The 20,057-nt window shown below is 42.0% G+C and overlaps 1 pseudogene across 1 annotated transcript; it reads right to left on the bottom strand.

Moving 5' to 3' along the window:
• Window positions 1-7,551: 7,551 nt before the first annotated feature.
• LOC147353844 (alpha- and gamma-adaptin-binding protein p34 pseudogene) lies at window positions 7,552-11,135 on the bottom strand (annotated as a pseudogene). The gene has a single exon (XR_015145994.1). The product of XR_015145994.1 is annotated as an alpha- and gamma-adaptin-binding protein p34 pseudogene (transcript).
• Between the last annotated feature and the right edge of the window lie 8,922 nt (window positions 11,136-20,057).

Here is a 20,057-nt window from a genome sequence, read left to right on the forward strand (position 1 = left end):
GGTTGCATTTCCTTTCCAAGGACAAGGTCAAATATATTAGGATATGAGCAACATTTCATTTATCAAGTTGTTCTGCATCAGCTTTTCAATAATTTCACTTAGGAAAAAAAATATTTGAATGTTTGCTCCTAATCCTTTGCCCCAAATAACACAAACCACTTAAAAACCACAGTCAGATCCCATTTCTCTTTATATCAGAAAAAATGTATGTACTGAATGAGAAAGAAATCAACCCATTATTTCAAAACCACAGCCAAATTTTCATAGTCAGTCAGTGATGACAACAAGACTACAGTACGTAATGGGAATTAAGACAAACTTGCTTACTAACACGTTGCTTGGTTGGAGCTGAACTCTACGTTAGACAGACTATGCCTCCGACACATGGGCCTAATGAAAAAATATTTTTTAAATGGGTACATATATCTACAAAGGCTTGCTTTGGGCCACTGACTGTCCCATCTGTTAAACATGAGGCATAAACTGTATCAACCAGAAAAACCTACCTCTAACAACATCAATGTTGTCAATTCCAAGATACCCAAAGACCAAGAAGTTAAAGCCCAAATTGGATCTATTTGATTTACATATATGAAAAGGAAGAACAATAGCATTGGCTGAGCAAGATGATGGCTCATACATTTGACACAGAAATAAACAAATTCATGGAAACAACATTCAAGAGGAAAGGTTTAAATAGTCAAGAGTCAAAGTGAAAGTGAAAGTCACTCAGTCGTGTCCGGCTCTTTGTGACCCCATGCACTGCATAGTCCATGGAATTCTCCAGGCCAGAATATTGGAGTGGGTAGCCTTTCCCTTCTCCAGCAGAGCTTCCCAGGGATTGAACCCAGGTCTCCCGCATTGCAGGCGGATTCTTTACCAGCTGAGCCACCAAAAGCTTCTCAATGTCCTCTTGGGGACATTATCTACCAGTCCCCAAACAGATCTCTAGATGATTATTTTTGGACTGAAATATTTCCTAGGAGTGTTTTCATCATTATCACTTTCCTTTCTTTTTTATAACTATTGTTAATATAGCTTTATTTTAAATTTTAAAAACTTACCACAAGGAGATATTTTGGCAAAAACAGAAAAACATTTTGAAACATTAAAGGACACCTCCCTTCCTTTGCCCATTTGATATCAAGATGGATTAACTAATCAATGGAAATCTAAGAAACTAATCTTACAGGGAAAGGGATATGCTTCTATTTCTCCAGATGGATCCAACAAACTCACAAGGCTTCCTCTTCAGAAGATTCAACCTAAGGGGGCTCCCAGCATTCAAACTAGAGATGAAACAACAAAAACCCCAGAAGGAAGAAATTCCAATACAAGCCATGGTGGTTTTAAAAAATTTCCAAAAAACACCACACTCAACGTCACCAACCTTATGATCTCCCTACTTGGGGACAGATAAAAACCCTTACTAAAACAAGCTGAAAATCTGATTTCTCAACAGGGAATGCCTCAGAATCCTGAAAATATTTTTCTTCGCTACTCTTGCTTTGGGTGTTGTTCTAAAAGGTCTTGTAGGTCTTCATAGAACCATTCAACTTTAGCTTCTTCAGTGTTACTGGTTGGGGCATAGGCCTGGATTACCGTGATACTGAATGGTTTGCCTTGGAGACGAACAGAGATCATTCTGTCGTTTTTGAGATTGCATCCAAGTACTGCATTTCGGACTCTTTTGTTGACCATGATGGCTACTCCATTTCTTCTGAGGGATTCCTGCCCACAGTAGTAGATATAATGGTCATCTGAGTTAAATTCACCCATTCCAGCCCATTTTAGTTCGCTGATTCCTAGAATGCCGACATTCACTCTTGCCATCTCCTGTTTGACCACTTCCAATTTGCCTTGATTCATGGACCTAACATTCCAGGTTCCTATTCAATATTGCTCTTTACAGCATCGGACCTTGCTTCTATCACCAGTCACATCCACAACTGGGTATTGCGTTTGCTTTGGCTCTATCCCTTCATTCTTTCTGGAGTTATTTCTCCACTGATCTCCAGTAGCATATTGGGCACCTACTGACCTGGGGAGTTCCTCTTTCAGTGTCCTACCTTTTTGCCTTTTCATACTGTTCATGGGGTTCTCAAGGCCAGAATACTGAAGTGGTTTGCCATTCCCTTCTCCAGTGGACCACATTCTGTCAGACTTCTCCACCATGACCCTCCCGTCTTGGGTGGCCCCACACGGCATGGCTTAGTTTCATTGAGTTAGACAAGGGGGTGGTCCGTGTGATCAGACTGGCTAGTTTTCTGTGATTATGGTTTCAATGTGTCTGCCCTCTGATGCCCTCTCGCAACACCTATCATCTTACTTGGGTTTCTCTTACCTTGGACGTGGGGTATCTCTTCACGGCTACTCCAGTAAAGCACAGCCGCTGCTCCTTACCTTGGACGAGGGCTATCTCCTCACGGCCGCCCCTTCTGACCTTGAACGTGGAGTAGCTCCTCTCGGCCCTCCCGCGCAGCTGCCGCTCCTTGGACGTGGGGTTGCTCCTCTAGGCCACCACCCCTGACCTCAGACGTGGGGTAGCTCCTCTCAGCTGCTCCTCTGCCAAAGCAGCCTGGCAGTATAGGTCCATTATAGGGGACTGGAATGCAAAAGTAGGAAGTCAAGAAACACCTGGAGTAACAGGCAAGTTTGGCCTTGGAGTATAGAATGAAGCAGGGCAAAGGCTAACAGAGTTTTTCCAAGAGAACGCACTGGTCATAGCAAACACCCTCTTCCAACAACACAAGAGAAGACTCTACACATGGACATCACCACATGGTCAACACCGAAATCAGATTGATTATATTCTTTGCAGCCAAAGATGGAGAAGCTCTATACAGTCAACAAAAACAAGACCAGGAACTGACTGTGGCTCAGATCATGAACTCCTTATTGGCAAATTCAGACTTAAATTGAAGAAAGTGGGGAAAACCACTAGACCATTCAGGTATGACCTAAATCAAATCCCTTATGATTATAGTGGAAGTAAGAAATAGATTTAAGGGCCTAGATCTGATAGACAGAGTGCCTGATGAACTATGGAATGAGGTTCGTGACATTGTACAGGAGACAGGGATCAAGACCATCCCCATGGAAAAGAAATGCAAAAAAGCAAAATGGCTGTCTGGGGAGGCCTTACAAATAGCTGTGAAAAGAAGAGAAGTGAAAAGCAAAGGAGAAAAGGAAAGATAAAAGCATCTGAATGCAGAGTTCCAAAGAATAGCAAGGAGAGATAAGAAAGCCTTTCTCAGAAATCAATGCAAAGAAATAGAGGAAAACAACAGAATGGGAAAGACTAGAGATCTCTTCAAGAAAATTATACATACCAAGGGAACATTTCATGCAGAGATGGGCTCGATAAAGGACAGAAATGGTATGGACCTAACAGAAGCAGAAGATATTAAGAAGAGATGGCAAGAATACACAGAAGAACTGTCCAAAAAAATCTTCACGACCCAGATAATCACGATGATGTGATCACTGACCTAGAGCCAGACATCCTGGAATGTGAAGTCAAGTGGGCCTTAGAAAGCATCACTACGAACAAAGCTAGTGGAGGTGATGGAATTCCAGTGGAGCTATTTCAAATCCTGAAAGATGATGCTGTGAAAGCGCTGCACTCAATATGCCAGCAAATTTGGAAAACTCAGCAGTGGCCACAGGACTGGAAAAGGTCAGTTTTCATTCCAATCCCAAAGAAAGGCAATGCCAAAGAATGCTCAAACTACCTCACAATTGCACTCATCTTACACGCTAGTAAAGTAATGCTCAAAATTCTCCAAGCCAGGCTTCAGCAATACGTGAACCGTGAACTTCCAGATGTTCAAGCTGGTTTTAGAAAAGGCAGAGGAACCAGAGATCAAATTGCCAACATCCACTGGATCATCGAAAAAGCAAGAGAGTTCCAAAAAAACATCTATTTCTGCTTTATTGACTATGCCAAAGCCTTTGACTGTGTGGATCACAATAAACTGTGGAAAATTCTTCAAGAGATGGGAATACCAGACCACCTGACCTGCCTCTTGAGAAACCTATATGCAGGTCAGGAAGCAACAGTTAGAACTGGACATGGAACAACAGACTGGTTCCAAATAGGAAAGGGAGTACGTCAAGGCTATATATTGTTACCCTGTTTATTTAACTTATATGCAGAGTACATCATGAGAAACACTGGGCTGGAAGAAGCACAGCTAGAATCAAGATTGCTGGGAAAAATATCAATAACTTCAGATATGCAGATGACACCACCCTTATGGCAGAAAGTGAAGAGGAACTAAAAAGCCTTTTGATAAAAGTGAAAGAGGAGAGTGAAAAAGTTGGCTTAAAGCTCAACATTCAGAAAACGAAGATCATGGCATCTGGTCTCATCACTTCATGGGAAATAGATGGGGAAACAGTGGAAACAGTGTCAGACTTTATTTTTCTGGGCTCCAAAATCACTACAGATGGTGACTGCAGCCATGAAATTAAAAGACGCTTACTCCTTGGAAGGAAAGTTATGACCAACCTAGATAGCACATTGAAAAGCAGAGACATTACTTTGCCAACAAAGGTCCGTCTAGTCAAGGCTATGGTTTTTCCAGTGGTCATGTATGGATGTGAGAGTTGGATTGTGAAGAAAGCTGAGCACCAAAGAATTGATGCTTTTGAACTGTGGTGTTGGAGAAGGCTCTTGAGAGTCCCTTGGACTGCAAGGAGATCCAACCAGTCCATCCTAAAGGAGATCAGTCCTGGGTGTTCATTGGAAGGACTGATGCTGAAGTCAAAACTCCAATACTTTGGCCACCTCATGCAAAGAGTTAACTCATTGGAAAAGACCCTGATGCTGGGAGGGATTGGGGGCAGGAGTAGAAGGGGACAACAGAGGATGAGATGGCTGGATGGCATCACCGACTCAATGGACATAAGTCTGAGTGAACTCTGGGAGTCGGTGATGGACAGGGAGGCTTGGCGTGCTGTGATTCATGGGTCGCAAAGAGTCGGACACGACTGAGCGACTGAACTGAACTGAACTGATGCTTGCTTTGCTTGCTTTTGCTTCCCCCGCTCAGGCTGACTTGATTGGTCACACTTACTGGGCTTATATACCTAAGCCCCCTTTTTTATTGTAGGTTATAGAATGGACAGATATAGGACCAATCGTATCCACTAATGGCTCAACACATATGCCCCTCCTTGGAGCTTGGAAGGGCCTCTCATTCTGAGAAAGAAGGAAGACTAATTAACATTTCTCTAGGCTATGAAATCCTTCCCTTATGCATGGGCCCAACAAAATTATTTATTAATGTTAATCAACAAAAATGGGCTTTTGTCCTGCCTCCAAAAAGGAACTTCCACATGCTGCTTGGATTAATTACTGCCCTTTCTTTGTCCATGAACCATGTTTATACTACTGAAACTTTAGGGAAAGAATTAAAGAAAGAACAAAGAATGTTCTTTACAAAGGGTTTACTAATATGCAAAGGGTTTACTAATAAGAAGCTTAAATATATTCCTGTTCACTGGGACAAATGTCAGACCAAATCAGGAAAATTAATGTTTGTGGCTAATCATACAATTGTTGATTGGGGACCCCATGGTATATGGTTATCTAACTGCTTAGATGATATTAACAGCACTATAATACTTGAGTGATTATATTACTGAATATATAGTGTATTGTGATTATTGAGTGTAATACTATAATATTTGAGTGATTGTATTACTCAAGTAGCATAGAAGGTCTCTAATACTACAATGGAACATTACCATGACAAAGGACATCTTGGGTGACTTGACGGTAGAATGTCGCTCTCCCCACCCCACCCTCCGCTGCGCGGCCCCCCCCCCTCCCCCCACCCCGTCCTAGAATCGTCCTTGATAAACAGATTGGGCCTAAACAATGAGACATCTGGAAACCGCTGCAAACACCGAGGAACTTGGGACTTGAACTGGACATTTCACAGGGACCAATCACAGGGACCAATTGTAGTCATAGAAACTATTTCTTTCGTTATAATCAATCATATTTTATATAAGCCTATGTGCCACTTCCTTTTGTTGTAGCTACAGGAAATTTACAATTCAATAAGACTTTTTATTCTGTAACTTGCATAAATTATAAATTATATACTTGTCTTAACTTCTCTATTTCCTTGAGAAATGACTCCCTTTTGATTCTTTGATCTCGACATTATCTGCGGTTACCAATAAATCTCCAGCAGCCCTGGGAAGAAGGTCCCATGGCTGGACTTTCTTCCCGGTTACTTACTAAATTGCTCCCATGATCTAAACAATTCATTGGATGGCTGATTTTTGGCATTTTGAGATTAATAGCTATTTGTACCAATGCTGCTGTCACTGGTATTGTTTTACAAACCTCAATTCAAATACATAATTTTATTCAAAATTGGACTAAAGATGCCTATGCTATATGGGCCACTCAGGCTTAGAAAGATGAGGATATTCAAGAGAAAATACAAGAACTAAAACATCATCAAATGGGTTGGAGATCAATTAACAGATGTACAAAAACAGGTGATACTAAAATGAGATTGGAATTCTACTCAGTTTTGTGTTACTCCTGTTCATTTCAATAATAATGCCTACAACTGGGAACAAATCAAATTTCATTTGCAAAATATACATGATAATGCCTCTCTGAATGTACAATTATTACAAAAAGAAATTTGAAACCTTTTCTAAAAGTCTGTTCTCTTCCACTAATTTGAAAACTTTAGTTAAACAACTAGCTGATCATTTATCTGGGCTAGACCCACGCGGACGGTTTCAGAGTGGGTATACTCTGATACTCACAGTATATTCAGTATACTCAGTATATTCAGTATATACACAGTATATATATACACAGTATATTCAGATACTCACAGAATCGGGTCTGGAACTGTAATTTTAGTGATTGTCTTGACAATTATATTTGTCATCTACCGTTGCCTTCATGCAAAGATTATTAAAATGAAACAAACTCTAATGGTCAGAACTCTTTTTACAAATATTATAAATAAATAAGGGGGAATTGTCAGGGAGTGTTTAATGGGAGGATTCCTATTGCTGTTTCTCACAAGTCCTTTGTTTCTTTTTAAGCGGAACAGCAGGCTCCTCCCAGGAACTGAGGTTATTGTGTGAGACTTGGGTCTCCTTTAGTAAACATTCTCTTTAAGACAAAACTGCTTAGTCTCGCCCCCCTTTTTGAGATATGGATTGTCTCCTGATCTTGTGACCATTACTGTCCCTTGTTCCCGTGGTAAGGGTTACTGTACATTTGGTTTTGTGATCTTTATCACTGTCGAAAGAAATTTCTTGTTCTACAGCCTATATATATTCACAGAAAAATCATTAAAGCATCTTTGCTCCATCAGAGCTTGGGTCCCCATGTCTTTCTTTCTTTCTCTCTCTCTCTCTCCCCCTCGGGCTCTCTCTATCACTTTCTGATCGTCAACTCCAGACCGCCAGGTCCTGGTCCCTTAAAGGACCCCAACATTGAGGGAGAAGAGATTTCTGCTTTACCCTCTACTAAAAACTAAAATTAACGGGACCCTATAAACAAGTCAGGCAGCCAACATGATGCTGGTAAGTTCGGCAAAAGATGACTGGGTTGAGGAGAGAAGAATCTCAGGGAGAGAGTGCTCGGGTCTTAGTTAGGCAAGCCCAAGCATGAATAGTTTAGTGCTCTTCCTCAGATGAAATGCCTGCAATTTCATCTCTGTCTCCCCCAGTTGCCATCCAGAAGGCTTTGGCCACCTTTTCTGCATGCATCTTTCTTTGCTCATGAGGAAGCATCGCAGCCTTGTCTTTCATTTCTTTTAACTTTGAAAACAGTCTTTCAAAATTCTCCAAATCTCCACCACCTGTAGTAAGACTGGCAAGTTCTCGAATATCCAGGTCTAACATGGGATCCACAATGCTATCGACCTGCCTGTCTACTGTGTTAGAGGCAGCCCCTCCATGATCCAAGAGGGATTTGGTCCTCTCTGCTGCTGGAACACAGGGCTGCTTTGAGTGGCAGGTCTCTGTTGATCCAATGCTATGGTTTGCGCCAGTCAATGAGGTGAGACAGTTAAGGCCTTGGTTCCTCTCATTCTTCATCACTACACTGGACCAGACATTAGCATTCAAGGCTTGAACAATTTGATTTACTCCTGTAGATTCTGGGAGGTCATCATCTTCCTCAGGCAACTCTTCTGGACTAAGTTCTACCAATTCAAAGCCATGTTTGATACACCACTCGAGCTTTCTGTCAGTTTACACCGTTTTCAGACACTCTATCACAAACCAAGATCATCACCTCAGGTAACCGTGACTCTGCCAGAGGAAGCCAGGATGAAACACTATCAAGACCAGATTTTTGTGTGCTGTCAAAGTAAACCACAAATGCTTGGACAGACTCTGCAATCTCCGCGGTGATGAGAAATTTGTTTGGCACCACACACACATTGATATCTGCTGAGTAGTATTTATTATCGATGGTCCAGGGATAAAACCTCACAGCATCGTTGGCAGTCACTTCCACAACAGCATCTTCTGTTCCAAGAATATGTTGCACCAGCCGGTCTGAGGAGAAGGTGGAGGAGCAGCTAGTAACGAGCACGCAGGGGATGCCCGCAGCCATCACTGTGCTGAACCGGTTCCTTCCCAGAGCCACTCTGATTTTTTTTTTTTTTGATTGGGCAATTTCTGTTGTTTTACCTTCAGAGTCACTTACGTTTTCCTCTGTCATATTCATCCTCCTCTTGAGTCTTTCCAGTGAGTCTTTAAATATCAGTTATTATCATTCTCAGTTTTATCATTTCCATTGTTTTATATTTTCTATATCTTTGGTGAAATTTTCTATTTTTTCATTAGTCTCAAGAGTATTTGTAATTGCTTGATGAAGCATTTTTATGATGGCTACTTAACATCTTCGTCAGATAATTCCAACATCTAATTCAACTCAGTGTGGGCATCTGTTGATTGTCTTCTCATTCAAGGTGTGACCTTCCTGGTTTTTGTTATGATGTGTGATTATTTTACTATATCCTGAACATTTTGGATATTATGATAAAAAAAAACAACAACTCTGGATCTTATGTAACTCTTCCATTTTATTAGGCAGTTGCCATATCTAGGTTTAGCATGCAGGTCCTGGCCTAGTTTTGTGTGCTGTGGTTCCAGGGACAATTTAATTTTCAGAAGACTTGTAGTGTTATTCTGGTCTTTTTACTTTCCCTAGTTATGGTTGCACTTGCATCCAATTTGTTTTGGTACCACTGGTAGAAATTGAAAGAATTTCCTAGTGTCTGCATGATGCTGCTAGATTATGGGTAGGAGACACTGGCATGAAGGGGTGGAGAGCACTTTCTTCCTGGACTGCCCAGTGCCAGCAGGGCTCCTGCTCGATCACTGCTGATAACTAGCCCATGGGAGAGAAAAGCACCTACTTGAGTGCCTTCTGATGCTGGATGAAGGCTAGAGAGCCAGTGGGTGTGGGCCACCTCCTGTCATTGGGTCAGTTGAGAAATGCTGGTTCACTGTGTTATTCCTCAAGTCCTAAGGTCCCAAGTCACTTAGGCTTCTACTTTATACCTTTCACAGACTTCTTACAAATATCTGTTGTATTATTTCTAGAGTTTTTTTGGCCATATCAGAGAGAGGTAGGGAGAAATGAACGTCTGCCAACTTGTCTGGAACCAGAAGTCACCATTTATTATTCTAATAATTTATTGGTAGGGTTTTAAAAAATTTCTTATGTACCCAATCCTATTGCTTATGAATGTGCTCAGTTGCCTCAGTCATTTCTGACTCTACAACCCTATGGACTGTAGGCTCCTCTGTCCATGGGATTCTCCAGGCAACAATACTGGAGTGGGTTGCCATGCCCTCCTCCAGGGGATCTCCCTGACCCGGGGATCATCTCCTACATCTCCTGCATTGCAGGCAAATTCTTTACACACTGAGCCAAGTGGGCTTATGAATAATGAGTTTAATTAGTCTCTTTATCATCTTTATATCTTTTCTTTAGCCTATCTAATACATAGTAGAATAAAAGGCATGATGAGGGTATTCTAGTCTTGCTCCTGATCAGAAAGCAAAAGCTTTCAACATTTTGCTACTAAATATAAAGCTTGCATAGTATTTCTGTGAGTACACATTATTCTATTAAACAATTTCCTTCTATTTTTTAGTTTTTTTACACATAAATGAATGTTTAATTTTATTAAATGATACTTCTGCATCTGTTTCAGTTATGTTAACATCCAATGTTGATCATTATCTAGATCTAGGGCTGCCAGGTAAAATACAGGACATTCAGTTAAACTTGAACTTCAGATAAACAAAATTAATTTTCAGGATAAATATGTTCAACATAGGGCTTCCGTGGTGGCAGGAGACCCAGGTTCGATCCCTGGGATGGGAAGATCCCTCCGAGAAGAGAATGGCTACCCTCTCCAGTATTCTTGCCTGGAAAAATCCATAGACAGAGGAGCCTGGAGGGCTAGAGTCCATGGGATCAAAAAGAGTTGGACATGACTGAGCAGCTAACACACATACATGTTCAATATAACTCTACTATAATTTTATAAGTAGTTCCCATGAAATTTATATGCTGAATCTGGCAACCTTCCTAGATTTATTATTTCATTAGGGACTTTGCAAAATGGGGATTGCTAATTTATCATTCTTTCTTCATTTACTAGCTACTGTATACAGAAACATCTGTATACTAATATATACATACACTACTATACAGAGAAACATCCCTCATTAATTCCTTGGTTGCCCTGAGTTGCCAGGTAATACAGAAAAAACAACTCAAATGCTTCAGTTTTCAGACTTAGCTCTTTCTGAAGGCAAACATTGGGTGTGTGTGTCTGTGACAGGTTTTAAACATATTTGCTCTTTAAATTTCCACCTTTGACTAGTAGGAGCCTCCTTGATTTATAGTACGACAAGATGTTCCAGGCTCATCACTGTACACTTCCTCACCAAACCCAGAAATCAGTCATTTCTCAAAAAGCTTTGATTCCTACTAGTTTACCGAATTATATTTGGAGACCATAATCTGGGCACTAGACACAGAATTATCTTTTTGTTTAAATTTTTTTAAAATTTCGGAGTTTCGTTCGTGGCAGAGCAGCTCCCTCGCTGCGACCTACCGAAAGTCAGCCCTCCCCACAAGGGTTTGTAGCCGCACTAGCGGCGGCGGGACCCTGGAGCCTGTTTCTACCTCTCCCGACTGGCGCCCCGCTATCCCTACCCAGCGGCGTCCTCGGCCCACCCTCGGTGGCTGCCTTGGTCCGCGCGACAGGAGCGAGGCAGGGCTCGCGCGCAGGTCCCCGGACTCGCCCGCGCCCGTGAGTCTAGGGAGGCGTCCGTCTAGCCTAAGCCGGGGCCTCGGGTCCAGCGGCACCACCACACCGGAGGCAGGGCGAGGGGGAGGGGGCGGCCCTTGCGGGACCTCCGGGCCTCAGCGCCTCGCCCCCTCCCCTCCCGGTCGGGGGCCACGCCCAGGCGCTGGGACGCAGAAAGGGGAGAAGCTAGGGGTAGAGCGGAGGGGCGACGAAACGTGAGGCTATAAGGATCCGCGCCGCGGGTCCTCTGCCACCCCTGGCGCGGGGGCACAGGGGGCGGTCGCGGCCCTTTGATCTCGTTAGAAAAAAGAAGAGAGAGAGAAAAGTGTATAAAACATTTGCACGATTCCAAAGCCCAGGTTTTATAATGAGGTATATTTCCAGAGGTCTAACTGCAGTCTCTGTGCCCTCTATCACATTTCTTCTTCTTCCGACTTCCCGGGTGGTCAAGAATCCGCCTGTCAATGCAGGAGACACGGGTTCCATCCCTGATCCGGGAAGATCCCACAGTCCACAGGACAGCTAAGCCCCTGAGCCAGCAACTATTGAGCTTGGAGAACCACAGCTACTGAGCCCTCACACTGCAACTACTCAGGTCTGAGCACCCTCTTACAGCCTGTGCTCTGCAACAAGAGAAGCCACCCCAATGAGAAACCTGCCCTCCGCAACTTGAGAATAGCCCCTGCTAGCCACAACTACAGAAACACCTGCTCAGCAATGAAGACCCAGTACAGCCAAAAATTAAAAGAAAAAGAGCTGCTTGAAAAAAGATTTCTTATTTTCACCTATAAATAACTATATTTATGGGATTTTTATTCGTGTCCATTGTTTCTCTTTGAAAATACACAAACGTATGTATGTGTGTATTTGCATTTCCCTTCTTTCTTACACGAAAGGTAGCATGTTGCACACACGATCCTACACTTTACTATTTTGTGTAACACTTCATCATGGCGTTCATACCATAACAACATGTAAAGATCTCCATTCTTTTTTAGAGTTGCATAGTACTCTACTGTGTAAATATACCTTAAGTTTATTCAATCATTCCACTACTGATGGATATTTTGGTTTCAAGTATTTTTCTGTTACAAAAAGTACTACCATAAACACCCTTGTACTTTCATTATTTTGTATTTTTGTCACTGTATCTTTGTGATAGAACCCTAGAAATGAGAGTAAAATGAGAATTTCTGGATCAAAGGGAATATATAAGTTCGTTAGAAGTGAGATTGATATGTAAAAAGCTACATGTGACTTTGCTGGAAACTACCAGATCCTACTCCACATAAGTAAAAGTCATTCAGTCGTTTCTGACTCTTCGTGACCCCATGAACTGTAGCCTGTCAGGCTCCTCTGTCCATGGGATCCTCCAGGCAAGAATAGTGGAGTGGGTTGCCATGCCCTCCTCCAGGGGATCTTGCTGACCCAGGGATCGAACCCAAGTCTCCTGCATGTAGGGGGACTCTTTAAGGTTTGTACTATTTTTCACTCCCACCAGCAATATGAAGGTGCCAGTTTCCCCACAACATTACAACAAAGTATGTTGTCAATCAGATAAAGAAATTATATCTCAATGTCATTTTATTTTGCATTTTAAGTATTATAAGAGGTCAAGCATCTGCTCGTTTGTTTAAGGACTTGTGTTTTCTGTGAATTCTGTTCGTCTTTTTACTTTTCTCACTGTATTTTTTGCTATGCAAAAGTTTATCATTATGTAGTCAACTGTATCTTTTCTTTTAGTGCTTCTACATTCTGAATCACAGTTAGCAACTTTTGCCCACTTGAAGATTATAAATCAAGTCATTGTTTTCTTTTAGGATTTTCATAGTTTCATCTTTTAAAATTCAGATCTCTGAGTCTTCTAAAATTTATTCTGATGTATGGTGTAAGGAGTAGATTCAATTTGATCTTTTTCCATATGATTATCCACTTACCCCAGTACTTATTAAAAAAATCCTTCTTCCCTCCAGTGGTTTGAGATGCAACCTTTATTATATGCTAAATTTCTATATGCACTTGGGTCTGCTTTCTGAATTTTCTACTATTTTTTGGTATATCCATTCATGTGCTAATTCCTCATTGTAATTACAGAAGTTTTACACTATGTTTAACTCTCTGGTCGTACCTACCTGTCATGGTCCTTTTTCTAAGACCTTTCCTAGCTGTGCTTGTTTACGCTTTCAAATATGTTTTTATAATCAACTTTTCTGATTCTAGATAAAAACCTGATGATAGTTTTGAGGGAGTTCCATTGCATTTATAAGTTAACTTGGAAAGAATTACTATATTATGCGAGACTTCTATTCAAAGAAGTTGGCCTTCCATTCATTCATGTTTACTTTTCTGTCTTTTATGAGTATTTATAATTTTCCTCATATAAGTTTTACAGGTTTCTTGCTAAGTTTCTGCCTGGGTGTTTTATTATCATTACTGTTTGCTCTTGTGTATAGGGTGTGCTCTTTTGTGACCTCTTCTGACTGGATACTGCTGAAGGCTGTTGATTTCTGTGTATTAATTGTGTGTCATGCTACTTCACTAAATTCTCCTGTTCATGATTGCTGTTCACCAGTTCTTTTTATTTATTTATTTTTTACTTTGGCCACACCGCGCAGCATGTGGGATCTTAGTTTCCTGACCAAGGATCAAAGCTGTGCCCTCTGCATTGGGAGTGCAGAGTCTTAAACACTTGACGTCCAGGAAAGTCCCTTCACTGATCCTCTTATAATCATATTATCATCAAATAGAGGTAGTTTCCAGTATTCATGCCCCTTAATTAGAGGCATAAAGTTAAAGGAACTGAAGATAGAGGGCAACCTAATAAAAATACTATCCCCCTCTCCTTGTGTCAGGAGACAGGCTTCACCAATTAACCCCATTCTCTAAATCTCTGCTCCTACACATCATTGTATAATCATGTTCAATTTCTTTAAAATACATATGTACATGCACACACACACACACACACACTTTTCTAACAATGCATTCTGCCCTAAATGAAGGCCTCTAACTCTCGTCAAGTTTCTTGAAAGAGCTGTGTACACTCACTGACTCAACTTTCTAAATTCTTCTACATTCTTCAGCCCTTATAGTCTAGTTTTCACCCCATCACTTCGCTGAGTTTACACCAGCCAAGGTCACCAATAACCACTGTAATCAAATCCAGAGGATATCTTTCTGCTCTGGTGTGATCTCTCACAACCTGTTTTTTAAATTTTCTCCCTCTGCTCATTTCTCTGACAGCACACTTATGTGCATGTGTGTGTGCAATGCACGCAAGTTTCCATCTAACCCCTTGGGTTGCAACTTTCAAGCTTCTTATCCTCTGCCACCACTCATCTTCAAGCCTCTATCACGTTGCCTCTTCTTACATTCTACACTCTTTCTAAGCCTTCTCAAACCTTTTCCTGGTTTCAGATACCACCATAAGGTGACTCATACCTTGTAATGATTCTAAATGACCTTTTGTTATATTTCTTATTGTAAATAAGATACCATCCAGCAGTTATCAATATTCACTATTTACCACCATGTAATGGCTGAGATGCAAAAACTAAGTCACTGGTGCTAGGCCAATATAAGTACAGTGATAAGGGACATGACACAGTAATTCTTGATAACAGGGGTACAAGTTCAGGAGAAAAATCAATGATTCTACACCAAGAGAGGATTTTGAAAATTGTAAGAATAGCTCTCCTTTGAGTTCCAGATGGTGTGTCTGTCTACTGGATACCTACTGGATATCTCAAAGTCACTGCAAACTTAGTATATCCCAAACCTCACTGTCTCGCTCCACCTACCTAGGTTCTTTGCTTATTCTTAATCTCAGTGAATGATGCCACCATTGGCATCAGTTCTCCAGAAAACCAAGAGTAAAATGCCTGTTTAATTTTTTTAAGTTAATATACAGTATGTGTTGGTGTTAGTAACTCAGTTGTGTCTGACTCTTTGTGACCCCATGGACTGTAGCTTGCCCAGCTCCTCTGTGCATGAAATTTTCCAAGCAAGAATACTGGAGTGGGTTGCCTCAAATTCATCTACTTATTTCCAAGTTCCTGGTGGCTCAGACAGTAAAGAAACTGCCTGCAATGCAGAAGACCCATGTTTGATCCTGGGGTTGGGAAGATTCCCTGAAGAAGGGAACATCTACCCACTCCAGTCTTCTTGCCTGGAGAATTCCATGGACAGAGATCTGGTGAGCTATAGTCCATGCAGTCACAAAGAGGTGGACAAGACTGAGTTACTAACACTTTCATTTCTTTCTTCTTCTCAACTGCCATTTTACTAATGGATTCACATAGCCATTGCTCAAAGTCTTTTCCCCTTTGCATCCATATCTGCACTGCCATAAGAGTGATCATCCTAAACAAGTAAAATCTTGTCAAGTCATCTCCCAGCTTAAAACCCTTCAGTGCTTGTCCCTTACATTTAGGATAGATTTTTAACTCCTTACATAATATTCAAGACTGCAAATTATGCCTCCAGCTCTTCTTTCCTATTTCAACTCATCACTCCTGGTCCCCTTATGTCTCCTACACATACTCTCACTTGCCCTGCTTCTTCTTTTAGTCTGGAATGCTCTCCCTCACTGATCTAATTCCTACTTATTCTTCAGGTCTCTTTGGCTCTAACCTCCTGGCTGGGTTAAGTGCCATCCATTTTTATTCTTGTGGGGGCAGGAGAAGAAGGGAACGACAGAGGATGAGATGGCTGGATGGCATCACTGACTCGATAGATGTGAGTCTGAGTGAACTCCGGGAGTTGGTGATGGACAGGGAGGCCTGGCGTGCTGCGATTCATGGGGTGATGAAGAGTCGGACACGACTGAGCAACTGAACTGAACTGAATTCCTGTAGGAGACCCACAAGTGCTTCCCTTATCTTTTCTCTTAGTAGAGTGCTTTTCAAAGTGTATCTGGAGACCCCTGCATCTCCTCAACCCTTTCAGGGGGTCCCCTGGGTCAAGCTTATTTTCATAGCAAAACTAAGATGTTATTCAGATTTTACATTATGTTAAAATCTGCAAAAACAACGGCAGGTAAAAATCCTGTCTCTTGGGAGTTCCTTGATGGTTGGTGCTTAAGAATCCACCTTGCATGCAGGGGATGTGGGTTTGATTCCTGGTCAGGAAACTAAGATCCCATATGCTGAGGAGCAACTAAACTCTCATGCTGCATCTACTGAGTCTGTGAGCTCCAGAGCTGGCACGTCACAACTAGAGTCCATGTGCCACAGTTACTGAAGCCTGGGTGCCAAAACTACAGAGTCTATGTGCCATGACAAAAGATACATATGATTTAATGAAGATCCCATGTACTGCAATTAAGAAAAACTCCTGGCTCTTGTTGCAAATCAAGGCAGCCGCACCCAACATCTTAGAAATTATTGTATTCTACACAAGCACTCACAGCAAAAAACAAACAATAATATCCAATTTTTAAATTACTAATTCCACTAAATCTCTACCCTTGAGTACATGTCATTTTAATATACTGCATGACAAAATGCAAGGTCAATATAAAGCTACATAATGATATATGATGACTGTCTCAAGAAAAAGCATTTGTTTGATTACTTGAGTTATGAACTGTACTGCCAGCTTTTGTCATAGCGTAACTTTTTTTTTTTTTTACATTGAAAGAACAGTTTTAAAACCAAGACTTGATTATCTGACAGATAGTTTCTGAAAAAGAACAAAGTGAGACTCCTCTTTAAGGAGAATAACTGACTGAATTTGTGACAGATGATAAAATTTGAACCTTCAAGGAAAAACACGTATCTGCCACCTGTGTCTACCAACTTTCTAAATATTTACAGATTTTCTAATAAGATCAATGTGGATACTCATGACTATGATTTTTTCAATATTATATAATGAGATGTTTCAACATTTTTGAAAATTTGAATAACTCACTAAAGCAATATTTTCCAGTTATCTGGTGCATGATGGTATAAAACAGTGAACAGGTAAAAGATGTACTCAAGGGCTTCCCTGGTGGCTCAGGGGTAAGAAATCTGCCTGCCAATGCAGGAGATGTATGTTTGATCCCTGATCGGGGATCCCACATGCTGCAGGGCAACTGAGCCCCTGCTGCTGCTGCTAAGTGGCTTCACTGGTGTCCAACTCTGCGACCCCATGGATGGTATGTAGCCCATCAGGCTCCTCTGTCCATGGGATTCTCCAAGCAAGAATACTGGAGTGGGTTGTTGTTCCCTTCTCCAGGGGATCTTCCCACCCAGGGATCGAACCCTCCTCTCTTATGTCTCCTGCTGTGGCAGGTGGGTTCTTTACCACTAGCACCACCTGGGAAGCCCACCTAAGCCCTGTGCCAATTAATATTTTATAATATTTTAAATATTTGTATAATTATATTTATAATAGTTATATAATTTATATAATATTTTTAGTAAATCTTTTAAATATACTTCTGTAACTGCTTATACACGTGAAGCCAGATTTTCCTAATATACTTCACCCAAAACAACGCTTCACAATACACTGAATGCAGAAACAGATACCAGGATTCAACTGTTTTCAATTAAGCAGGACATAAAAGATACTTGAAAAACTCAAAATAATGTCACTCTTCTCAGCCGATTTTGTGTGTGTGTTTCCTTATGGTTCTCATTAAGATTGGTCAAGCCTACTATAAGTAAGCTCTCACTGATTACAACTAAAAGTTCTAGCCAGAAAACAGAAAGCAACTTCCCGAGAACCCCGGAAAGTAACTGAGAGAAGGCAGGTTGGGGAGGGAAGTCAAAATCTGAAAAATTACTGATATAGTGGTAAGGTTTTGTGGGTTTTTTTACCTTCCTGTATCTTCCTACTTAAACCAATGAAAAATGAAAGTGTTAGTTGCTCAGTTGTATCTGACTCTCTGCGACCCAATGGAATGTAGTCCACCCAGCTCCTCAGTCCATGGAATTCTCCAGGCAAGAATACTGGAGTGGGTAGCCATTCACTTCTCCAGGGAATCTTTCCAACCCTGGGATCGAACCCAGGTCTCTTGAATTGCAGCAGATTCTTTACTGTCTGACCACTAAGGAAGCCCAACTTTAACCAGATGGTGATCCAAATCCCAGATCGGGGCAGCAAACGAAGGCATAAAAATTTTAAGAAACTCTCTTTTCAGTCAGAGGACAGGGAAGGATCATCTATTAGCAGCAAGCGTATGGGGGAGAGGGGAGGAGGTGTTGGGGAAACCAATAGAGTAATTAAATGAAACAACTCAAACTCAAAAGAAGGCAAAAAGGGGAAAAGATAAGAACAAAACACAGGGGGAGCAAACAGAAAACAAATAATAAAGTGATAGATCTAACTCCAATTTATTAATAATTGCATTGCACATAAATGAATGAAACATACCAAATAAAGGCAGAGATTGTCAGGTTAGATTAAAATTGTATGCTGTCTGGACTTCCTTGGTGGTCCAGTGGTTAGGAATCTGCCTGCCCATGCACAGGACATGGGTTTGATCCCTGGTCCCAGAAGATCCTGCATGCGGAGGGGCAACTAAACTGACGCGACACAAGTACTGAAGCCACGGCCTAGAGCCCACGCTCCACAAGAAAGGAAGCCACCACCGTGAGCAGCCTGTGCACTGGATCTAGAGAGCAGCCCCCGCTCCCTGCAACTAGAAAACGCCCTTGCACGGCAAAGAAGACCCAGTGCAGTCAAAGGTAAATAAATATAACTTAAAAAACAAAATGAAAAGCTATGCTGTCTGATTTTAGGAGTGACTTCAGCATCATGGCAGCTTAAGACACTCCCTTTGTCTCTCCCCTTCAATCTACAACCAGTAAAAGATCCATAACTCAGCAAAGGTGCCTCTTCCCAACACAGCAGGATGCCAGAGAATTCCTCAGAAGTGTGCATCTGAAGGTGAGTGGACTGGAACACACAGAGGAGGCAGAAGAAGGGGGACAGCCGAGGTGGTTCCTGACCTGATCCCTGGAACCTGGCCACGGTGGCCGATCTCGCTGAGAAACCAGTGGCATCAGGGGAGACAGTGCCTGTGACACCAGCCTCCCAGCTGCAGCAATGCTCGCAGCCACAGGGAATCACACAGCAGCAGCAGCAGCAGGGCCTCTGACCCTGTCCATTCAGCTACAAAGGGACCCACAACTCCAGTGCCTGCCCTGTCTGCAGCAGCAGAGCCCACCAACCTGACCACTCTGGTCATGGCAGAGATGCCTGCCACCCTGGATCCCCTCCGTGGCAGAGCCAGGAGACCCCAGACATGGTGGAGGCATGTACCCTCCCAGTGCCCCAGGTGGTGATGCCAGCAATGTTGGCAGCAGCAAGGCACCAAAAAACAGCAACAATGATGGCATAAGGGACACCACAGAGGTAGTGGAGAATTGAAAGTTGTTGTTTCATCGATAAGTCATGTCTGACTCTTTTGCCACCCCATGGAATGTAGCCCGCCCAGCTTCACCCGCCAGGCTCCTCCTCTATCCAGGGGATTCTTCAGGCAAGAATACTGGAGTGGGTTGCCATCCTGCCTCCAAGGGATCTTCCTGACCTAGGGATTGAACCTGCCTCTAAGAGTGGAAAGTGCTCATTCTCAAATATTCAATTATACATATTGAATATTTGAGAATGAGCACCCAGAATTGGGGGGTCCCTGGCAGCTCTGATGTAAAGAATCTGCCTGCAATGCAAGAGACTTGGGTTCAGTCAAGGGAACAGCTACCCACTCCAGTATTCTTGCCTGGAGAATTT

The sequence above is a fragment of the Bos grunniens genome, chromosome 18 (genome assembly GCF_055505025.1).
Source record: "Bos grunniens cultivar Pamir isolate PY7600 chromosome 18, Bosgru_T2T1.0, whole genome shotgun sequence".
Taxonomy (NCBI): Eukaryota; Metazoa; Chordata; class Mammalia; order Artiodactyla; family Bovidae; genus Bos; species Bos grunniens.